The following is a 24,018-nucleotide window of genomic DNA, read 5'->3' as shown; positions in this document are numbered from 1 at the left end:
CTCTTCCAGAGGTCCTGAGTTCAATTCCCAGCAACCACATGGTGGCTCACAACCATCTGTAATGAGATCTGATGCCCTCTTCTGGTGTGTCTGAAGACAGCTACAGTATACTCACATACATGAAATAAATAAATAAATCTTTTTTAAAAAATGATTTCCTCTGCTTTTCAGGAAAGATGAGAAAATGAGAGTCTTCGTGACACAGGAATGCTTTTAATTGCAGATAGAGAAGCAGGACTGATAAACTGTCTCTCATACAGGAAACCGGAGGAGCTCTGGGCTGTGGTCTTTATGGTTCTTACAGTTTCTTTTCTCAGGGTATTAAAATGGTCACTGATGCCCCATACATCACACCTTTACCCCCACATTTATAAATTGGAGCATCAAACCAAAAATATTCACATCCCAGATTTGTTTTTTATTGCATAATAATTTTCTCTATATTGGAATACTCTATCCTAGGGAGAGGTTTGTTTAGTTTTTTGTTTTTTGTTTTTTAATTCAGAACACTAAATGAAACTTACCAGGCTGCAGGAATAGACAACTCACAAGTCTCAGGATGCTCCTGAAACTTACAAGACAGACAAGGCCTCTCATGAGGTTCATATATATAGGGACTTACAGGAGAGAGGAGATTGTGCTTGCTGAGCTGCCTAGAAGAGATGTAGGGGACCTTAGGTATGCAGCTTATATGAAGTTTCAGGCTCTGCTGGGGAAAACTTTTCAGTAATACATCTATCTGCCTTTGAGCCATTTGTGCTCCTATAAATTCTTACTCAAGCTCCAGAACGCCCAATAAACACATGGGTTTGCCAAGCTGGACATTGGTAGAATCAATACTGTCATCATTGCCTCATCTGGGATGAATAAATGTTTGTTCATGTCACCTAGGGAAAGTGACACACCTTATCAATAAAGAAAGAATTTTTCTCCCTCTAAGAATTTAAGGCTGTAAATTCTAAAACTTCCTGGAAAGAAATAGAAACTGCCTGGTCACCCAGGCTTTATAGAAGACAGACTGGGTCATTCAGTGAAAAGCACTTACTACAACTAATCAGTTGAAAGACTATGGTTTTGAGCAACTAAAATCAGGAACCATACTCATGAGCCTCTGATAAAAGGGACAGAGATTGGCCTGCACTGCTGATTTTCAATCTGTATTTGGTTACAGAAGGAAAATTCCTTCTTGTACCTGTGTGAAAGTCCCTGCAAGCCTACCTGGAAAATGATCTAGGTGAGGTAAGAATGAAACATAACTTAGTTTGCTGATGCTGGGCCAAACTTCTGTAGTCTGACACAAGGCGGTTTATTTTAGTCATGTTTAAGGACAGCACAAGCCAGGTGGTGACAGCACATGACTTTAATCCCAGCACTCAGGAGGCAGAGGCAAGGAGATCTCTGTGTTTTCAAGACCAGCCTGGTCTACAGAGAGTTCTAGAAGTCAGGTCTACACAGAGAAACCCTGTCTCAAAAAATCTGGGGAAAAAAAAATCCCTGATGACAATTAGCTCAGTCCTGTGTGTACAACAAAGCTCCAGGTCTGTTTACATTAAAATCTTTACAGAGTAAAGAGTTCTTTCATCTTTCTTTCATCTTTCATAAAAATGGATTCTGTTGACTTACCATAATGCCTGTAGGAGTCAGGATTGGGCGGGCCCTAAGATAACATGGAAATCACTTAGGCTGTTATAAATATAAGTAACATCTCTCATATGGATGGGTTTTATGGACTGAAAAGCAACATTCAAGGTTGATGGGGGAAATGTCTGGGATAAGCAAACAGTATTCTGGGGGACTCAGGTGAAGTTTGGTCCTACAGAGAGCAAAACAATCACCAGGCTGTAAACTGTATCCGTTCCCAGCATTCCCAGAGGAAAACGGGCCAAAACCTCCTTCCTTTAAAGAGACAAGCATGCACGCACGTCTCAGCTTCCTGGCTTCTCTAGTGCTTGTCTGTGTGCACAAGACCTCTTACCTTCCGCATTCCTGGGTGAGTGAAAACTGCTTTGGAATACTATCCTCAGGGAAGGATGTAGCTATTGCTCTCTTGAATTCCCTGCAGTCAGGCTACACACTGGATGTCTAAACGAGACTGGCCGATTAGTTACCTTTCCATCATGAATGAGGGAGGGGCTCATAAAGCCAAGCACCTTTAAGGATGTAGACCTTACCCTTACAATACCCTGTCCTTCCCTGAGAATATATTAGCAGTTACTGGTGGTGCAAGACATTTTCTTTAATGATATAGCCACTTATAAGTTGCCGGTGCCCCTGTAAAGTAACCTTGATTAAACTCACTGATTCACAAAGCTAGACTTGAGTAGTGTCTTAAGCTACTATTGCTGCATTAAAACTCCATGACCAAAAGAAACTTGGGGAGGAGAGACTTTATTTGACTTACACATTACAGTTCACCATCAGGGAAGTCAGAGCCTGAACTCAGGGCAGGAACCTGGAGGCAGGAACTGAAACAAGGGCAATGGAAGAACACTGCTTAGTGGCCAGCTCCTAGTGACTAGCTCCCAATGGCTTGCTCCACCTGCTTTTTGATACAACCAAGGACCACCTGTCCAGGGATGATACCACCCACAGTGGGCTGGGTCCTCACATCAATCCTGAGTCACGAAAATGCCCCACAGGCTTACCACCCTCAGGCTAGTGGGACAGAGCCATTTTCTCAACTGAGGTTCCCTCTACCCAGTCGACTCCAGCTGTCGCCAGGGAACAAAATTTAGCCAGGACTGGTGGAGTAGTTTCTTTGGTCTGTTGTTGGAGCCCTATTTGGGGTGAATAGACATTTGTTTTCCCCAGGCAGTGTTTACTCTGTAACCTCCTGATATCCTTTCAGTGGTGGTCCAGTCCTCTAATGTGTGATCTGGTGGATTGTAACAGCGGTTTCATGTTTTCTCTCACTAGGAATCAGGACTCGACAAGACTGTTCTCACTAGCAGTCCCTAGAAGTTGGCATCAGATGGCAGTGGGGACAGGAGTCACCTGGGCAAAGACAGTGTGAACTGGTGGAAGGTGTCACAGTGCTATCCTTAGACTAGGGGCCCGGTCTGAACAGGATGGGAGAAGAAACATCAACATTTCTTGCTGTCTGCTTGGCCCAGAGGTGAGAGGCCCCGGTTGCATGTGAACTCTGTCATGCATTTCCCTCATGACAGTCTATGCCTTCTTAAACCACAAGTCCAATGACTGTCCTTTCCTCCAGTTGCTTTTGCCATAGCAACAAGTAAAGAACAAGCTGATGGTTTATGTTCTCCAGACTCTAGTCTTGAGAGGCGTATGTTCAAGCCCTATGCTCATTTTCATTGGGCTTTCATTGTCGTGTCGAGGGGTTTTTTTTGTTTGTTTGTTTGTTTTGTTTTTGATTCCTTTGAGGTAAGGTCTCACTAGGCAGTTTAGGCTGGCCTTGAATCACTTACGTAACCCACTCTGGCCTCAAACTCATGATCCTTCTGCCTAGACCTCCCAAATACTAGGGTTATAGGCATGCACCGCCATCTTAGCTTTCTATTTTACTCTCTTTGGAGAAAGTAGTTATGTCCATAGTGCAAATGGTTGCTCATTCAACCAACTGTCCAAGCCAGATGAACATTAAACGTGAATTGACTGGGATGTGTGTCTGTGGGGTGGGTAAGTGTATATGCATGTTTATATGTGCATGTATATATGCAGATGCACACACACACACACACACACACACACACACACACACACACACACACGAGTGGCTTGGGACTCTCAATATAGACCAAGCTGGCCTGGAACTCACAGAGATCTGCTCTCCTCTGCCACTCAAATGCTAGAATTAAAATTAAAGATATGGGGATTTCGGGTTGGGGATTTAGCTCAGTGGTAGAGCACTTGCCTAGGAAGCGCAAGGCCCTGGGTTCGGTCCCCAGCTCCGAAAAAAAAACCAAAAAAAAAAAAAAAAAAAAAGATATGGGGATTTAGCTCAGTGGTAGAGTGTTTGCCTAGTAAGTGCAAGGCCCTGGGTTCGGTCCCCAGCTCTGAAAAAAAAAAAAATTAAAGATATGTGCCCAGCCCTCCACCTTATTTATTTTATTTTAGGTCTCTCGCTGAACCTGGAACATACCAACTAACTAGGCTGGCTGCTCAGAAAGTCCTAGAGATCCTCTTGTCTCTCTCTCCCAAGCTCTGGAGTTAGAGACATGTGCTACCACACCCAGCTTTTTATGCGAGATATTAATCTAACTCAGATCCTCACACTAACACAGCAAGAACTTACTGACTCAGCCATCTCCCCACCCCTAAAAATTGACCCTTAAAAATTATAGCCTAGCACCCGCTTATCTTGTCAGAGACCTTTATCGACTCCCAATAAGTCATCCTAAAACAAAATCTCTGAGCAGCACTGTATGGTTTAGGCAAGAGCAAAACCCTGCTGCCAGGGCTGCCATTTGGTGTCTGGACCACTGCCCTGGGGATCTCTCGGTCCACTGTGACCCGCAGTGGGCAGCCAGCTGGCTGGGAGGAGTGCTGGCTCTCCCACTTCCTCTACCCCTATCATGGGACAGAAAGAGCTGGTTCCTGTGGGCAAGAAGAATTTGAGAGGAAGGGGAAGATGGGCAGAGAGGGAGGGCATGGGGGGGGGCTGAAAAACAGTCTTCCTCTTGCAGATGGGTTTGGAGGCACTGCTGAGCCTTGGCCCTGATTCAGGGCTATTGCTCAACACTAATAGAGAACAGCAAGACAGCAAAGGCCACAAGTCGCACTGAGAAATTCTTTTCTGACTGTTTCTTTTCTCCTTCCCTTTAGTCTACAACTACCCTGCCCCTGTCCCTTTTGTCCACTCCTGGGTATCACTGGGATGACTCCTAAGGCAGAGAGAAGAGAAGAGAAGAGGGAGCCGGTCCTCTGGCACCTAAGTGGCGGTTCTGTAGATCCCTCTTGGTCTCTCTGGAGCTCTTGAAGTGCAGGGCAGAGATGACTACTGCTCTGACAGAGCTGCTTGGTCTGCGTGTTCCTGCTGGTGAGGAAGTGGAAGTTTCACTTCTTCTGGGAATCCCCAGGAGCTCTTCTCAGAGAACCCCCCTCTGGCAAACTCAGATTCTTAGCTTCACAGCAGAAAAAAATTTCAGGACAGGCCAATACGAAGCACGGTTCAGGATTATTAAAAGAGGGGTTTGTGCGTGCATGTGTGTGTACAGTGTTTTGCTGTAAAGCCCTGGTTGTCCTGGAACCTGTTCTGTAGTCCATGCTGGCCTTAAACTCAGAGATCTGTCTTCCTCTGTCTCCCAATTGCTGGGATTAAAGGTATGTGGCACCACTGCCTGACAAGAAATTTTTAAAAAATATATGTTTTAAAACACAAGTGTTAAGAGAAAATGAGAAAAGCTAGAGAAGACAGCAGAGAGCATGGGTGTGGCTTATCTAAGAGAGACAGTCTCACAGTCTGTACAACAGCCATGGATAGCATTTAGGTTGGTTCTAAATGTCTTCTTTTAAAAGGGTTTTCTAAGAAAACCAAATGAGCCCACACGGTGGTCCTGAGAGGCACAAACAAGGCTCCAATGGTAACATTCTAGATCCCGGGACACAGGAAGACAGGGTGTCTTCACTGTCAACAAACTTACTTTGTTGGAGACTCTCAGAATATGTCTGGGGAAAGAGAGGGGCTCTAGTTAAGGCCTCAAACTTAGTTTACTGCTACTATAACAGAAAATCTGTATGAAAGAGATGTATCTCTGTGGCCACAAGCTGCACAGCAGATGCTGTGCTGGGATTCTGCTTCGCAGCTGTTGAAAGGAGTGACGCAGACTGGGGTGGTGTTCCTTTCCCGTCCTACAGCCCCGTAACTTCCCCTGGATTTCCATCTTTCTTGGAAATCAGTTGAGTTAGAATTTATGTACCTAGCACATAATCCCAGCACTTGGGCAAAGGCAGGCAGATCCCTAAATTTGAGGCCAGCCTGGTCTACAGAGAATTCCAGAACAGCCAGGTCTACACAGGAAAAACTTGTCTCGAAAAAACTAAGTGAGGCCTGGCATGGTGCACACACCTTTAATCCATTCGAGAGGCAAAGGTAGGCAGATCTCTGAGTTTGAGGATGGCCTGATCTACAGAATGAGTTCCAGGCCAGCCAGGGATACACAGTGAAACTTCAAAGAAACAAAGTAAGTAGATAGAATGTATGGCCTAACTGTAATTCTTTTGAGTGTTGGTTTTTAGAGACAGGGTCTCTCTATGTAGACCAGGCTGGCCTGGGACTCAGAGTTCAGCTGCCTCTGAATTAAAGGTGTGTACCATCATGCCCAGCACCATTGGAATTTGGAACTATGGCAATTGAAAATACGAAGGTTTCCAGAGGCGTTGTAATTTTGTCTCAACCCTGGTATCTTCCAAGAGCTCTGAGAAGTGGCCTCCTAAGCTTAATATCCTCTAAGTCCATGGTGTCCACTCTGAGTCACCTTATTCGTACGCAGCTCCCTGTTAGGGACCCACAGGGAGAGCTAGGAGTGAGCTTTGGCTTCCTAGCACATAAAGGGATGCAGTCTCCCCACCAGATACAGAGGAAGCTGGAAAAAGAGGGTGTAACCAGGATTAGTAAGAACTAAAGACTCAAAAGCACAGGGACAGCAGAAGCAAAGGCGTCTCTGGGGAGGGGACAGTTACCAAGGCAGAAGGAGAAACAGTTGGAATCACTAACACTGTCCCACTCTCATCCCTATTACCAACCCTTGCGTCCCCATTTGCAATGGATTTGTCATTGGCTGGAAGCTGGAGTCTTTGAGAAAAGGAAGGAGAGTGGCAGGCGTGGATCCTGCTGCTCCAGGAATACCTCTGTTGGGAGTGGGTGCTCCAACTGCCTACAGGAAGAATCAGCTCCTTGTTGGTGAAGGTGTGAGTGGACAAAGATGGTGGAATGAATGCCTCCCAACCAGCCTGTTGGAAGTTCTGAGAGGAACAACACAGATAGAAAGCAAGGCCATTTCCTCCTCACAGCTTTATTTCCCCGGCCAAACCACATCTTCCTCACTCCACAGACGTGAGATAATGGCCCTGGGAGTGGTGACCCAGATGAGATCAACAAGGGGACAACCCAAGAAGAAGATCAGACAACACAGGCCACTCTTTGTTTTAGGCACATACCCTAAGAGACAAGACATGCTCCCAGAGATGGGGTGATAGTAGCACCCAGCCCTGAAAGCTGATGGCATCATATTTCCTGTGGGTGCTCATACACGTGGAAGCCAGTGTCATTCTTCAGGTGCCATCCACCTTTTTATTTCAGATTTATTTTATTATTTTATTTTGTAGGAGGTGGGAGTGGGGGAGGTAGCATGAGGGAAGGCCAGAAGAGGGCACTGGGTTCCCTGTAACTGGGGTTATAGGTAGGAGGTTGTGAGCCTTTATATGGGTGCAGGGAAGCAAACCTCAGGCCTGTATGGGTAGCAAGTGCTTTTGACTGCTGAACCTTTCTTCTTCAGCTTCCCCTTCCCCGGCCACACCCGTCTTGTTTTGTGAAACAGTGTCTGGCTGGCTTAGAGCTTACTTACTGAGGCTAGACAAGCTCTCTACAGAGATCCCAGGGTTGGCCTGTTTCAGTGTCTTCAGCACTGCGGTCATAAGACTCGCCACTGTGTCTAGCTTTTTCGGGTGGATCTGGGGATCAAAGTTGTGTCCTCATACTTACAAGGCAAGTGTTTTACAAACAGCCATCCTCTCAGGTCCTGCCCCAATTTCTGAGGCCATTTTATCTCTTTTTCTCCCAGAACTAGGAAATTCTTAAACTGTATTTCATTCTATGAAACAGAGCTAAGAAGGGGCCTACATTGGAGCTGCTGAGTTATGAATTGTCCTTTGATGGTAAAAGCAGTGGCTAGAAGTCTAGGCCACTGAGCTATCCATGTCTCTGGTGGCTCACAACTATCTGTTACTGCAGTTCCAGGAGATCAGAGCCTTCTTCTGGCCTCTGCCAACACTGCACAAACGTGATGCATAGACATATAAAGGGGCAACATGCTTACACACAAAATAAGGATAAATATCCAAAGTCTAGTCCGATGTACAATAACAATACCTTGAGGATATTTAGGTCACGTGGTACACCTCATGTAACCCATCCTCACGGTGACTTTGGTGGTGGGAAGAGCAGGAATAGCATCACACAGGTGGAAAGAGGAATAGGAAAGCTCTTTGGTTCCTGTGTCCTGCCCTACTCTAGACCTTTAAGATCTACCACTGCAGGGAAGAATTAGGGCCTGCTACCCTCTCAAAGCATGCCTTCCATGTGTATAGCCCTTGTAGAGAGTCTCCTCCCTACAAAACATGACTATAATAAGCAGACTGGCTTATGAAAAAGCAACTGGCAGCTGGGCAGTGGTGGTGCAGACCTTTAAACCCAGTGCTCAGGAGGCAGAGGCAGGCAGATTTCTGAGTTTGAGGCCTGCCGGGTCTAAAAAGTGAGTTCCAGGGCAGCCAATGCTACACAGAGAAACCGTCTCAAGTAAACAAACAAAGCAACTTTTCCAAGGCTAATTCATCAAAACCTCCCCAACAAAATCACCCCAATGTCCTAAATTGTAAAACTTCCAGGTAGTTTTGACAACTCACAGGAATGATTCCACACGTAGGGCCTGGGGTCCCAGGGGATCCGACTCAGACGGTCAGGCTTGCTCAGCGAGTCCTTTCACCCACCGAGACACAGTCCTGGTTTTTGAGACTCAGTCTTTCAATGTAGCCTCCCTCTACAAACTTCAAACTTGACATCCTCATCCCTTGGCCTCCTGAGTATTAGGATTATGGGTGTGCACAACCACACTCAGTACTGTTTATTTAAGAAATGATAACTCAATACATAATTGAGATTATCCCTGGCAGTCAGCTCCCCGGGGCCTCTCCTTGTTCTAGAACTTGAATTCCTTCTCAACCATGAAGCTGAGGAGTGAAGCCACTGAGTCAGACAGATGCACCGAGCCTGACTCACACGGCAAGGCTTAGGCCCCTGTCAGTGCATCCGTGTGAGGCTCCCACTCTCACAGCACGAGCTTTGCTGCTTATTCCCCACAGCACACCCAGGTCAAGGGGTAGGGCAGTGTCTTGAGTTTCCTCTCTACAAAACATGACCTTTGTGTTTGCTATGGACTGGATTACATATTAAGGATGAATTTATGAGTGGAGGAACGGGTGACCATTAACCACTGTAAAGCATGTAATGTTTGTTTCCAGATCTCTTCGTCAGGGATAGAACAGGGGTCTCCTTTACCCTGACAACTTGTATTCTGAAGGTGAGTTTCCAGAAATTCTCTGTGCTGAGTGTGGATCAATATGGATTTGGAACAGCAAGGTTCCCTCAGGTGGGAGGGAGGACACTGAATCCCAGCATTTGAGAGATTAAGTCAGGAGGAGTGACAAGAGTTCAAGACCAGTCTGGGATACACAGCAAGTAAAGAAGCCAGGCCAGCTACATAGGGAGACCCTGCCTCACAAAACGAGGACACTCTCAAGATCATTTGTCTCCAAAGCTTGATCTTTATGCCTGGAACAAAGGAGCTGTTGACAGATAGAGCCTTCCCTTGCCCAAAAGCCAGACCCACCCTCCACCCTAGCCCTACAAATGCTCTCTTCCTGGTGCTGTGCTATCCTGGGTAGGCTGTGGTTACCTTAGGGGGAGTCTAAGGCAGACGTGAAGGCAGGAATTCGCTCCTCTTGGGAAGAGAGCATAAAGTCAGGAAAGTCATCCTACTGCCAGTGGTGAAGAGAGTCATGAAGGAGGCAGCATCCCAAGCCATGGGGAAAGAATGGGTGACACAAGTGGGTGACATGAGCTAAGAGGAGAGACTGAGTCCACGTGGACTCAAACACCTACATATCTTCATGCTGCAAACCAAGATGCCTCCTGAAAGGCCTGGAGATTTAGATGTAAAAAGATGTAGAAGGAATCGGGCTGTCGATATAGCTCAGTTGCTAGAGTGCTAGCCTGGCATGCAGGGCACCCTGGGTTGGATCTTCAACACCACATAAAACGGTATGCGGCACCCACTTGTGATCCCAGCACTCAGAAGGTAGAGGCAGGAGGATGTCAAAGTCATTCTCAGATATACAGTGAATTTCAGGGAGGCAGCCTGGGGTGCATGAGAACCTGTCCACCAAAAGTAAAACTATTAATACTATAAAACATAATGCTGATAAAGTCTCCTATATGTAGGCGTAGGGCAAACTTTCCAAATGCTCACACAGAATCCAGAAGCCGTAAGGAGAAAATGAATAAGAAATTGGATTATCTGTGGTCAAAAACAAGAAACCAAGTAACTAAATTACGCACGCACATGAGCCGGAGAGGTGGCTCAGTGGCTAAGAGTGCTTTCCACTCTTCTTAAGGATCCAGGTTTGCTTTCCGGGACCCACATCTCACAACCACTTGTAGTTCCAGCTGCAGGGAATCTGACACTCTTCTGTCTACCAGGGACACGCGCACACATGTGGCATACATGCTGACACGCATACACACAAATGAAAATAAAAATAGGTTGTGCGCGCGGCGATGGCGGCATCCGGGGAGCAGGCTCCATGCTCTGCGTACTTCAGCGAGAGCAGCTTCAGCAGGCGCGAGGACCAAGCACTGTATGCGCAGATCGTATCACGGCTGTGGCACTATGGGAAGGTGATCACTGAGCACGTGGCTGATGCTGAGTTGGAGCCCCGTGGCAAAGAGGCTGCTGGGGGCGACCAGCTCATCCTTGAGCGGGACCTGGCCTGGCTGCAGCAAGCAGAAGTGGTAGTGGCCGAAGTGACACAGCCATCCTTGGGCGTTGGCTATGAATTAGGCCGGGCAGTAAGTAGCTCTTGGTAAACCAATTCTGTGCCTGTTCCGATCACAGTCTGGCCAAGTGCTTTCTGCTATGATCCAGGGAGCAGCAGATGGCTCAAGATTCTGGGTATGGGACTACACAGAGGGAGAGGTGGAGACCATGCTCCATCGATACTTTGAGGCTTATCTTCCTCAGAAGACAGCTTCCTCCAATAACCTAAGTGCCTGACTTAACCTACTGTATTAAAAAAAAAAGATTTAAAAAATAAATAAACCTTTAAAATGTATGTGAGTAAATGAGAAAAATTAAAACAAGTAACTTCCTAAACATTCAATTTATATTATAAATGGAATTTATACACTCAAGCCAGGCAGTGGTGGCAGACACCTTTAACCTCAGGATTCAGGAGGCAGAGGCAAGCAGACCTCTGAGTTCCAGGACAGCCAGGGCTATATCGAGAAACCTTGTCTCAGAAAACCAAAATCAATAAAGTATTAAATAAAAACACATTCAATATACATATGTACTGATGTTATTAGTACACAGGGTGCTCCTAATATAGATTCAAAGGTCAATGACTTGGTTGAAAAGTACACTAAGGATACCAACAGTTAAAAGAAAAAGGCGAGAGTCTAAACTGTACTAGAAGCCACTCAATCTTGCTTATAGTAAAAGAAATTCAAATGCCCTCAGGAACTACTTCTCACTGATCAGATTGGCCAAAATACAAAGATTTAACAAAACGCTCTCTTGTTTGAGCCATGAGAAAGCCAGCATGGTGACAGAGGGACGCTGGGAATGAGGATGGCACGTCCCTGTGAAAAGAACTTGGCAGTGCTAGCAAAAACAGCCTGTATGTTTGCTCTCTGACCTGCACCCCACTTCCAGGAACCCATCCTAAAGATCCCTTGCAAACACAGAAAGTCCTGGGACAAGGTCATTTACTGAAGCTCTCTGTGACAGTCAAGGCCTGGGAAGGAGCCAAATGTCCAGAATAAGAGCTTGGGATAACCAGAACAGCGCCCAGCAGACCACTCTGTGACGTGGAGAGGAGCTAGGAAGACCAGGCACAGAGCGGACCTGGGCATCTCCTTAGGAGGAGAGAGCATGATGGAGAAAAGTGCAAGAGATACTCAGAAGCCAGGGAAAGGATGGGAGGCCAGCTTGAAAGTGTAGGTATGCACATCTTCATAAACATGGTGGTCGAGAGAGAGCAATGCAGAGAAAGGACACGCTAGATCCCTTGAAATATATCTTATTTTTACACTGGACACGAATGTATATGCTGTGCATAATTATAAAATTAGGTGACTGTAAAATTACATCAGGGTCTGGAGAGAGAGCTCAGTGGTTACAGTCACTTGTTGCTCTTGCAGATTCAACTCACAGCACCCAGATGGTGATTCACAACCACCCATAACTACAGTGCCCAGGGAGCTAAGGCCTGGACATCTTCTGATGTCCTCCAACAACAGGCACTTGCATAACTGAAGGCAAAACACTCATACATATAAAATATGCTGAACACGTCTTTTTTAAATTAATAACATTAAAATTTGCATTTATCTTGCATGTGCATAGGTGTGTGGGCTCCTGTGTCACGGCATGCATGTGGTAGTCAGAGGACAACTTTCAAGAGTGATTCTCTCCTCCCATGTGAGTCCTTGGGGATCAGATTCAGATCATCAGGTTTAACAGCAAGCACCTTTACCCACTGAGACATCTCGCTGGCCCTGTATTAAAATTTAACAGCGACTGACAGGCTGCTGACACAGTTCAGTGACAGAGTGTGCTTAGTATGTCAAAGCCCTGAATCCATCTCCAGCACCAAAGAGCCACGGTGAAAAGCCAAACTGAGGACACAATTCCCACCTCAAAGGGAGTAAGAGATAATTTATTCTGAGCGAAATAGGAGAGTCCATGACCTGAGAACTGGATTCCATTTACAAAAAAATAACATTTTCTAACATTGGAAGGCCATGTGAGGCTTTATAATAACATAATGCAAAGAGAGAATGGCACATCTTTTCTTTTGTAGACAGGGTCTCACTGTGTGGCTCGCTGTCCTAGAACTCAGATACCCAGCCTACGCTGGAACTCGGCTGGAACCCGCAGAGATATGACCGCCTCTGCCTCCTGAGTGCTGGGGTTAAAGCCATGTGCCACTACGCCCAGCTTATGAAGACATTTTCTAAACACGGTACTGGACATTTCAGGTGGGTGAGTTATAGCCAAGCAAGGAAAACTGTGCTGTGAATTTTACAGACATTTTCTATGACACTCTTAGGTTTGGACTGGCAAAAGCCAAGAGTCCCTTAAAATGCACCCTTGACAGTTACAAGGATGCTAGGTCACACACAGGAGCAGCTACTCTGGGCTCTGTGGGCATCAAGCTCTGGATGCACGAGGTTCTACGGCTGCAATCCAAATATTCTCATCAGTCCAGTCATCCCTGTAGACTGAGAACTCAGCTCTGGCTTCTTTTCTGACTTCACCCAACAAAATCAATTCCTAAAGTGTGAAAGCAAAATGTCCCTGTGTGCTGAGCTGGGGGCACAAATGCAGAGGAATTCTTGACTTCACCACACAGTAATTTCTTATCCCTAGTAAGGTTTGCTCTAAGATGAACAGCACAATAAAAGAGTATTAAGCTGTCTTCAATAACAATAAATAAAGAATAAATATTCAATAAATAAAGAAAAAAGTGCAAATAAAGACGTAAGATGCTGTCCTCAAGAAAGGAGATTTAGGGCAGAGGGGAAAACATTTAGACCCAAAAAGTCTACCTAACTGTGTGGGGGTGGGAGGGGGCCTTATCCACCCTCTTGGCCAGCAGAACAATAAGCCATGGGAGGCAAAAAAACAAACAAACAAAAAATATGTTTGGCTCAACACAGTAGCTGGTGTTGGGTGTTGGTTCAAACTTCGGGAGTCTGACCCCGAGTAGTTTATTTTAGGAGTATTTAGGCACAGCATGGTTTGGTTGAAACTATTCTGGTGATAATTAACTCAGTCCTGTGTGCACAACCAAGCACACTAGAGCTCCTTGGGGAACAAATTAAGCTAAATACAGATCAGATATAAGTACGTCAAAACTCTACTTTCTAATGTCCAAAAGAGTGGGTTCTATAGACAGACTGAAAAAATAAATTTATGGTAAGGGTCTGAAAGAATCCAGTGCCGGAAGTCTCTAGCCACACAGACAGGACAAAGGTCACCAGGCTAAAGGACACATGTGCTCCAGCCTTCTGGGCAGATAACACGGTTTGTGAACAATCCAGTGTGCTTACCCTTCCAGGTTCCTCTAGTGCATGTGTGTGAGCACAAAGACCTCTGTCCGTCTGCGGCTCTAACAGTAGTAAAACCCAGTTCTATACATTTTATATTTATATTCTATAAACTTATTTTTTTGAGCTAGGATTTCTCTGTGTTGCCTTAGCTGTCCTTGAACTAGCTCTGTAGACCAGGCTGGCCTTGAAACCAGAGATCTAACTGCCTCGGGATTAAAGTGCTGGGATTAAAGGCTTGTGCCACCACTGCCTGGCTTTCATCTTTGAGCAGGCATAGTGGTTTGTGCCTGTAACTCCAGCACTGAGGGGACTGAGGCAGGCAGACTGCCCTAAGTCTGAGGACAGCCTGGTGACACAGTGAATAGCCATGAAACCAGAAGTACATAGCAAGGTGCTGTCTCTAAACCGCAGGTAATGACAAGACAAAATAGTTCTTTGTCTGTGTATGTTGTGCCCATGCATTACATATGCATGTTCACATGTGTGTGGGCACACATGTGTATGGGTGCCCATGGAGGTAAGATGTAAAATGTGTTTTGTTTTGTTTTTTTCTTTTAAATGTTTTAGTGTCTCCTTTTCTTACAAACAGTAACCAGTTAGTTCTCTTAACTGCCTGCCAGCCCTCCTCCCAGTCTCTAGCCCAGCCCCTTCAAATGTTTCTCCCAGTTCCCCAACCGTCTGCTTGAACAGTCCCTCCTCCCAGTTTTCCCAATACTAGCATCTCCTCACTGTGACAACTGTTCAAGCCTATCTCCTGGACCAGCTTCTCCTGGACCAACTGTCACCAGCGGTCTTCTCACTCTGAGCCCAATTCTCAACCATCTCCTACCGTTATCTTCTCTGCCTCAGCTCAGCCTCTCCTGGCTCAGCGGCCTCCTATTTTCACTCTGCTCAGTCTCCTGTCTTCTCTTCTTCAGCCCTATTCAATCATCTGTCTTTTCTGACCCTGCCCTCCTCTGACCCTACTCTTCTGCCACCTGGACCCTACTCCCCTCTCAGCCCTGCTGGCTCTTTCTCCCCTCTCCTGTTCCCAGAAGTCCCTGGAGGTCAAGGGATCAAGCAGTTCTCTTAGAGAGCCAGTAGACTAGCAACTGGGATCCTTTAGACAACAGGGCACACGAGATGAATCACACAGAGGCTGAGGCTATGGATCCTTCTGTAATCGTTATTCCCCACCTTACAAATTGAGGCAGGCTCTCTCTCCAAACCAGGAGCTTGCCAATCTGGCTACTTAGCCAGCTCACTTCAGAAATTTCCTGCTTCTGCCTTCCGGCTACTGGGATTACAAACAATCTGTCCTACCCAGTCTTTACATTGTCGGAGCGCCTGCACGACATGGCACCAGAATCGGGCATTATAGAAAGCCTGTGGGATTAAAAAAAACACACACACACACACACACACACACACACACACACACACACACACACACACACACAGGTTATCGTGTCAAGCCAGGAGAGGAAGAGAGGAAGAGAGAGAGAGAAAGAGAGAGAGGGGGTGGGGTGGAAGAGCGAAGAGAGTCAGAGAGAGAGAGGAAGGAGGAAGAGCAGAAGAATCTCCTGTAGCTTTATTCACCACTTATATACCCACATCTACGAGACCTGAATTAATCAGGGAGAAATCCGAGAAGACCAGCCTAAATCTCAAGGATAAAGGCTGAGGAAGCCAAAGGCAGAGGTAAATTGACCACCACCCAGGTGTGGTCCAGGTGTGTTGGTTCCACATGCATCAGCCGGGCTCAGCAGAGGTCATGCAGTGGAGACACCGGGTGTTTACTACTTGGTCTTTTCTTCCTGTGCCCTAAATTCATGGGAGAGGCTTTTGTCAAGACTTTATGGTAGTCATCTTAACTGTGGCCATACAGTCACAAAGTGGCCAGGCCCAAATCCAATACGGTTCCCTACATTACATGAGTGCTAGGAATTTGAACTCAGTCCCCACACTTGTGTGGCTACTACTTTACACACTGAACCTTTTCCTTAGCACCCAAATAAATACATTTTAAAAGCCTTCCTTATACCCTCTGAAAAACTAGCATTTTTGATGGACACAAATAATATATACACATCTAGTGCTCCTTGGTGGTCTTTAAATGCCACTTAGAATAGAACAGAATGAAATGGAGTGAAATAGTCCCATCAACAACAAAGCCTTTTTCTCTTTATAGGTTAATTGCCTTGCATGCTTCATTATAGTAATGACAGTTGACTGTTATGGTGGATACTAGAAAACCAACTTACTTAGAAAACAAGAGGGAGGAATGGGATCAAGCCCCTATTTGCTCTTCTCCTCTGTGTGTTCTAGGTCCCTGTGCATTGGAGGGATGACACTGCAAAGACTCAAATATCCACTGTCACTTAGCAAAGGCTGAAGGTAGGGATATTAGCAGGAGAATGGAGAGGAAGATCTGCCCCAGAGCTGGCAGCCACCCACTTAAACCAGAGTTTGAAGAAAGGGCAGGCCTTCAATGGCTAGAAAGGAACCGTTTGGGAGGAGTGGGAAGATGATTTGGTGAGAAGGAGCATTTGCTGTGTAAGCATAAGACCCTGAATACGAAGCCCAACACTAGTGTAAAAGCTGAGAATGGCCCTGCATTCCTGCCACCCCAGCATTCGCGGGGCAGAGATAAGCAGATCCCAGGAGGAGCTCATTGCCTAGCCCGCCTAGGTGAAACTGTGAGGGAGAGACCCTGTCTCACGAGCTCAGAGTTGGGACCTACCACCAACACCGCCGCCGCCGCCGTCACCACCACCACATGCACACACCCCACAATTTTTGTTTGTTTGTTTGTATCTTTTTTTTAAGGCAAGGAGTATTTTATTTAAAACCCATCAGTGAATTGGACGGTTTGGGTCTCTGATAAACTATTCATTTTTAAAGCATAAGTCAGTATTGTATGAAAGCACACATTGCCACATACAAATTAACTGATCAGACCACACTTTCTATGTTGGAACAGAATAAACATCCCTGTGAAAGCAGTCCTCACAGGCCTCAGAGAATTCCCCTTCCTCCATGCCCTCACCCACATACCAGTGCACAAAGGCACCCTTGGCATACATCAGATCGAACTTGTGATCTAGGCGAGCCCAGGCCTCAGCAATGGCTATGGTGTTGCTCAGCATGCACTCAGCTCTCTGGACCTTGGCCAGGTACCACAGTGGGTATCTTGAGACAGACTTTCAACAGCCCTAGCTGTCCTGAAACTCACTCTGTAGACCAGGCTTGCCTCAAACCTGGAGAGATTCATCTGCCTCTGCCTCCCAAGTGCTGGAATTGAAGGCCTGCACCACCATGCCCAGCCACAGTTTGTTTGTTTTTAATTTAAACAATGTACAGTTTTAAGATAGAGAGATTTAAAGAAAGTGACAGAGGTGCAGCCACACTGGACCTGTGCGGCACAGCAGAGACTGATGTGAATGACTCAAGGGACTCATGAGACTTGAAGAAAGGATGCCCAGGAATGAGACCTCATGTGCTTGCTCTGTCACCTGTCAGACATCTGTGCCTGGACTCAGAGGCAGCTGCTGGATAGCAACTGTCTGAGAGAAGAGTGAGGTCAGCTGTGGAGCCCGCAGCACGGGGAAACAGGGCAGCGAGGGCAGCGAGGGCAGGGCAGGGCAGGGCATCTTAACAGGCTCAATAATGATCTGGTCCCAGCTGGTTATAGATGCCCTGTGTGTTTGGAATTTGCCCTAACCACTTCTGGATAGTGCTTTATCAGACTCCATTTGTGGTAACTAATTGCTGCTTGCTGGATCAGAGGTTACACCAGGGAGATCCACAGCAACCCTGGCACCAAGCAGGTGTGGCAGGCAAGGTGGTTATTAAACCATTTTCAAAGAATGTGTGTTAGATGGGGCTGGGAGATCCTAAGGGCAGCAGGAGGCTTGCTTATCACTGTTCCAGAGGGCACAGCACAATTTACTAGCAGACATGCACTGAATGAATACCTTGTTAAATCATTCCTTTTCAATCCTTGTCTTTAATGCTATAATACAATGCTGTAATGCTGGGTCGAGAGAATCAGTAAACGTGAAGTGGGTGAGGCTGCTGCCTGCAAAGCCTGGTGGGGGTTTTTTACTGTGAACCCGGTTTTCCGTTTTGTTTCTCAGGTAAAAAGAACAGGCTAAAAGAATGCTATGAAAGATGCTATAGGAAATAAGCTAAACCGGGAACAGAGACATTTCTGTATGAGTGCTCTATCTGCATGTCCACATACAGGCCACAAGAAGGTATCAGATCTCATTACAGATGGTTGCGAGCCACTGTGTGGTTGCTGGAAACTGAACTAAGGACCTCTGGAAGAGCAGACAGTGCTCTTAACCTCTGAGCCACCTCTCTGGCTGACAGAGATGTTTCTTACCAAGTATAGAGATAATTGCATGTGTCGCACTTTTAGACAAATGTCAGTGCGGTCCCTCTGTTTACAGGGGCACAACCACACGTGTGTAAGTGAACATCACCGGGTGATAGGAGAGCAGGGCCACTGTGCTATGAACGATCCTTCACCGACCTAGGTACAATTCGGTACGCAGCACCCTGTGTGCGGCTAAATGTCCTGTGAACTACACCTTTATATCCGGATTCATCTTTTTGCCTCCCCTTTCTTCTCTCTCCTTCCCTCTGCAACCCTCTGACCCACCCTTGCCTTGATCAGGAAACCAAAGAGTGGGAAATAATCCCCCTTGTTCAGGCTTTAGAACCATGAAAAACACTGACGGGCTTTTGAAGGAATTTAACAAAAACAGCTGGCTCAGGTTGTTGGGTTCAGGATGAAGCCAAGAAAACTCATTTCAGATATGGAAACTTAAATTTTTCTGAGCACTCAGGGAGGCGGCCAGTTCGGGATCTGAACTGTGTCCTAGGTAAGCGCTCTACCACTGAGCTAAATCCCCAGCCCCAAGGCCATTTCTAAAGGCTGGGTCCTGAGTCCTACACGTCCTCGGAAGAGATGGAGGCCCCTAACGCTTTTCCACCCCTGGAGCCGAGCCAGTACAAGTGGGACTCCACAAGTGTTGAAGGTTGCTGGGCTGGAGGCTTAATTGTATAATAATGTATATATTTCACTTCATGTTCCTCCTTCCAGAAATATTCTCCTTGCCAAGATTAATGACTCCATGATAATTAGAAATGGTATGAGTCCAGGAGTTGAGGGTGTGTCTGTTCCTCAGCAAAAATGGTAAATGCTGTGACCTTCAAGACAGCCCTTAAGGCTGTGGGAAAGAACTCTAAAGATATAAGTTCAAAAATATAAAAATTCTCAACTATGGAAAATATAAGGATGCGATATGAATTCTATGAGGGGCTTCACAGACCTAAATGAACAAAGGCAGCTGCACTTATAAGCCAGCTTGTCAGAAAGATATAAAGGCAGGCAGATTCCTGAGTTCAACGTCAGCCTGGGATAGAGCAAGTTTAGGCCCTGGAGTGGTAGGAATGGTAATTTCAGGACAGGATCCCACCCAGCTAGCTAGCTTCCTGTCTATACTTACAAAGGCAGGCATATCTCTCTGAATTCATTGCCATGTTTTTGTTTTTTGTTTTTTGTTTTTTTTTTAATGTACTTGCTGCCTTTTCTAAGAATCAAGGGGCTAAGGTTTTAAGATGCTGATTTGTGTTTGGGGATTTAGCTCAATGGTAGAGCGCTTGCCTAGCAAGCGCAAGGCCCTGGGTTTGGTCCCCAGCTCCGAAAAAAAGAAAAAAAAAAGATGCTGATTTGTGGAATAATCAAAAGGGAACTGGGTAGATGATTTAATTCATATGTAAATAAAAGACTAGGCTTTCCGACTACAAGAGCAGAGCTATCCTGATTAGCTGTTTGGAGAACCAGCTGGAGCAGAACAGAGGTGTATTAGCTTGTACACCACAACTGCCTTGAGTCTCTTTACTGCTCCCAAACACTTCTTCCTCAGGAACCCCTCTCCAGGCTGAGGCTGATCCTTGGAGGATGAAAACATAAAGCAAGGGGTGAGCTGAGGTGAGCTGCAGGGTTATCCAACTGTATTTTGACATTGTGGGTTAAGCAAGGGAGTACCCGTCGGAGACTGGATTCTATCTAGGGAACCTGGCTTCAAAGTCCTTTAATTCATTATCTTAGCCTTAGGTCTGGAGCTCAGAGTGATATGGGGGATAAAAGAGCAAGCCCTTTGTATGTAGTTAATTAGGACATAATAGACAATTGGGTTATATATTTTTATAACTTATACATCTTTGTTTAGATAACAGCAATTTCTGTATTCTTTACCAGTTAACAACATTTTAAAAAATTGAAAAAGTGGGATGGGAGTTCATTCCCAGGCCTAGGAACAAGACTTGTCTGAGTCTGTCAGCAAGAGGAAGTTGTCCTTGAGATGGCTAGACTCAGACAACTGTTTACAACAGAAGCTATCCAGCAATAGGGATGTCGCCAGCTCCCCTAGGGCCTAGAACCTTGAATTTAGTTTCTCCCTGTGGTTAAATGGAGTTTGAAAATGAAATGGTAGTACTTAGGATAAGTTTTTTCTGCTGGTTCCCAACAAGGTGTTGGAAGGCACAATTCTCAACTCCGTGCAACTTACTTCTTTTCTCCAATGCTGGGGTTGAGTTCAGGGCTAATCACATTCTCGGCAAGCTTTCCACCACAGACTTAAATTCTCCATTTGTTTTATTGCTAATTTGAAGCAGGGTCTCCCTAAGTTGTCCAGGCTAGCCCTGAAAGACCTCGAACTTTTGATTATCCTGCCTCAGTCTGTCAAGTAGCTGAGATTACAGGTCTGTATCACCAGGTCAGCCACAAAATACCATTTTAACACGTTAGTTGTGGCAGTGGCACACACCTTTAATTCCAGCCCTAGGCAGGTAGATCTTCATGAGTTTAAGACCTAACTGGTCTACATGAGTTCTAGGACAGTGAGGACCACACAGTAAGACCCTGTCTCAAAAAACAAACAAAAACAAAAAGGAGGAGGAGGGAGGGAGAGAGGAAGGGAAAGGAAGAAGGAAGGAAGGGAGGGAGGAAGGAAGGCAGGGAGGAAGTAGGAGTGAGCAAGAGAGCAAGCATGTTAGCTGCAGGCTGGAGAGATGGCTCTGTGGTTACGAAGGCCTACTGTTCTTCCAGGACTCCAAGTTACTACATTGAGTGGCTCGCAACTACTTATAACTCCAGCTGCAGGAGATTCAGTGCTCTTTACTGTGCTCCAAAGACACCTACACCACACACACACACACACACACACACACACACACACACACACACACACACACACACACACTTTTTAAAAATTTTTAGTTGAGAGGCTGGGAATGTTGGTAGAGAGCTTGCCCAGTGCACAAAGCCCAACTGGACTCCAAGCACCAAACTGAGAATGGTGTCACATGGTCAAGTACCACACAAACTGAGCATGGTGTCACATGGTCAAGGTCATCCTAAGCTGCAGAACAAGTTCAAAGCTAGCATGGGATACTTGAGATCCTTTTCCTCCTACTGGGTTGCCTTGTCCAGTCTTGGTGTAATGCTATGCCTGGTCGTATTGTAGCTTGCTATGTCCTGTTTCGTTGAACCCCAGCACCTACTAAGGTAGAAAGACCTGGAGTTCAAGGCCAACCTAAACTACAAATTGAAATCCTGAGGTTGGAGTGTGGGGGTTACCTGTAACCCCATAACTTGGAGACATAATGATTACTCTAAAATTGAATGCAGCCTGGGCAACATAATAATTACCAGGCCAACCTGACCTAAAGTGAGACAATGTCTTAAAGGAGAGTGAGGGTATCAGTGAGGGTAGCCCCAACTGATACATCTGCAATACAACCCTTACACCCAAGGCTCAGGGAACACCACACAAGAGGGGACAGAGAGACTGGGATTGCCAGAGACCCAGAAACTCGGCTGCAATGTGTCTTCTAGCTATGACTAGGAGCCCAGACGCATGAAATATCAACAATATGACTGCCTAAATCACACCTGAACAATGACACAAGTTGACATGCCAACACAGATGGGGGGTCTCATGGGGTTCCACCCCATATGAAAAACTAAAGGAGCAAGTAAGAAAGAGTGGAGAATTCTGAGAAGAGAGTTTGTCCTCCCTTAGGGATGAGCCCCTAATGGTTACCAATACCAATTGCTCAGCCCTAAAAACATACATACAAGGAACTCAGCAGGTTGTGTTTATAAACGTATTTGGATATATGTAACAATAATAGAGAAAAGGAGCCATAAAGTTGAGAGGGGTGGGGGTGGGGCCAAGAAAGGGGTTAGAGGGAGGAGGGGGTAAATAATATATTAATTAATCTTTCTAAAAACAGGGATGAAGAGATGGCCCAGTGGATAAACTGTCAAGTGAGCACGAGGACATGAGTTTGCATCCTCAGTACCCATATAAAAATCCAGGAATGATGTTCTACGTCTATAGCTCCTGTGCTCGCTGGAGCTCACCGAGCAGTAACTAAACCCATAAACTCTTAAGTTCAATGAGGCCCTGTCTCAAAAATAAGGTAGAGTGTGATAGAGAAAGATACCTAATGGAGGCTAATGGAGGTCAACTTCTAGCCTCCACATGCATACACACATATGCACTCATGCACCCATGCACATGTGCACATGTACACAAACATACACATACAGAGAATAAATGGGAAGATTTGCCTAAGTTATGGGCAAACACTATACCATTTAATGCATCTCGATTGAGGCCTGGCAGTGTACTCAGTTGGTAGACAGCCTGCTTTACATTCATAAAATCCAGGGTTCCAACTCCAGTGCTGCATAAAAACACTTTTGGTGGCACATGCCTATAATCTTGGCATTTAAGAGGTAGAAACAAAAAAAAAAAAAAAAAAAAAAAGGTAGAAACAGAGGGACACAAGTCCAGGTCATCGTTGGCTACACAGAAAGGCAAGTCTAGGATACTTCAAATCCTGTAAAGAAGGGGGAAGGAAAACTTGAGCATCCTTGGTTTTGGGGAGTATGTACTGGGCCCTAGAACTCATGCTCTCAGCCCAAATCATCGCAATTCCTGTGAATAACAAGAGATGATATTTCCAGGCAACCAGAATCTGGGGGATCTTCCTCTACACCTTTGCACAACGCTGTAAGTTTCAGGATGTTTCCACCATGGCTGCGTCAAGAGATACCCAACAGAACATTTCCCCACAGTTAAGACCTGAGTTCCAGGCAAGACCCTGTCTCCTGCCAGTTACACAATCTTAGGCCAGGTCAAGTCGTCTGAGGACAGGACTCTGCCTACAGCACTGGGCCTGCCCAGCCTATTCAAGGTGGGTGTTGTCAGTTTCTGCCATAAGATGTCAAAAACTATGAATAAGCTCTCTGGCAAAGCACCCAGCACCACACTCACAGAGTGATTAGGACCCCAAGAATGTTCTAGTCCATCACCAGGAAGCACGTGGTATTTACTAGTCATCAACTACTACAGCAATCCTCCACTTCCTCCTCTGGCCTCTGTGACATGTTTTGCTCTAGTTAAGAAAGCAGTCTGCAGCCATGGGCAGCAAAGGGACTTTGCCCTCAGAGCAGTGGAGCCCATGACCATGTGTCATTCCACTATCCTCATAGCTCAGCAGGTCCTGAGCCCCTGTCTTACAACGTGCTGGGGTCTGTGCTAGGGCCTAATCCTCAACCCCAGAAAGACTGGCCTGTTCTCTGTGTCCCCCATGTGGGAGCAGAAAGCTGGTCTTCATTAAAAGAAGATGGGGAAGCCTATGAGGCAACGGGTGGGGTGCTCGCCCTTCTCGGTAACAGCCAAGTAAACAGTGACCTAAGACCACAGTCAAGCCTATCTATATTTCTCCATAATTGCTGGGTTCTGAGGCGAAGGGCAGGAAAAGTACTGCCATGATGAACAGGGCAGGTCTTCTTCCAGTGGCAAAGGACGGGTCACTCTAGCAAGGCAGGGTAGTGGAGATGCTAGAGGGGCAGAAAGGCTAGGAATTCTCCCCTTGGC

The 24,018-nt window shown here is 46.1% G+C and overlaps 1 long non-coding RNA gene and 1 pseudogene across 2 annotated transcripts in view; one reads left to right on the top strand and one right to left on the bottom strand.

Annotated features, from left to right (window-relative positions):
* Positions 1–24,018, bottom strand: part of LOC116892080 — a 79,276-nt gene that overhangs the window by 48,924 nt on the left and 6,334 nt on the right. The gene's annotated exons all lie outside the window — the stretch shown is intronic.
* LOC116892079 lies at positions 10,439–11,009 on the top strand (annotated as a pseudogene).

The sequence above is a fragment of the Rattus rattus genome, chromosome 2 (assembly GCF_011064425.1).
Source record: "Rattus rattus isolate New Zealand chromosome 2, Rrattus_CSIRO_v1, whole genome shotgun sequence".
NCBI lineage: Eukaryota > Metazoa > Chordata > Mammalia > Rodentia > Muridae > Rattus > Rattus rattus.
Note: the sequence above shows the minus strand (reverse complement) of the source record. Positions and strands in the feature narration are given on the sequence as shown.